This window comes from Penaeus monodon, chromosome 31 (assembly GCF_015228065.2).
Source record: "Penaeus monodon isolate SGIC_2016 chromosome 31, NSTDA_Pmon_1, whole genome shotgun sequence".
Lineage (NCBI taxonomy): Eukaryota > Metazoa > Arthropoda > Malacostraca > Decapoda > Penaeidae > Penaeus > Penaeus monodon.
The window spans coordinates 32,823,161-32,823,617 of record NC_051416.1 but is presented as its reverse complement, the minus strand read 5'-3'; positions in this window follow the sequence as shown (position 1 = coordinate 32,823,617).

Sequence of the window (457 nt, the reverse complement as noted above, 5' to 3'; positions counted from 1 at the left end):
ATGAGCACAGCCTGCAATGCCGGATTGCACAACAGTAACACCATTACGTTATTAATACAAAACCTCGATTTTTTTTCTCTCCTCTAATCTATATTACTAATAAATACCGCTTTTTGATTGTGTGTTTGTACATCGAACGAGAGCATGTCTGACGGAATGAATCAGTATAGAACAAGCTGTTAGACAAGGCTGTATACTCTCGCCGCATCCATTCAACATCTACCCAGAACAGATAATGAGAGAGGCTCTTTGTTGGTAGTGTTGAAGTTGGTGGCAGAGCAATTACCAACCTAAGATATGCAGACGACATCGTTCAATTTGCTGGCAGTAATGAATGAACTCCAAGATCTGCTGAATAAAGTAATCGGTTTGAACTCACTTTAAATGCAAGTAAGACGAAGGTTATGAAAATATCTAGGAATATAACTGGAACTGACAACGAACAGATTCAGCTGAT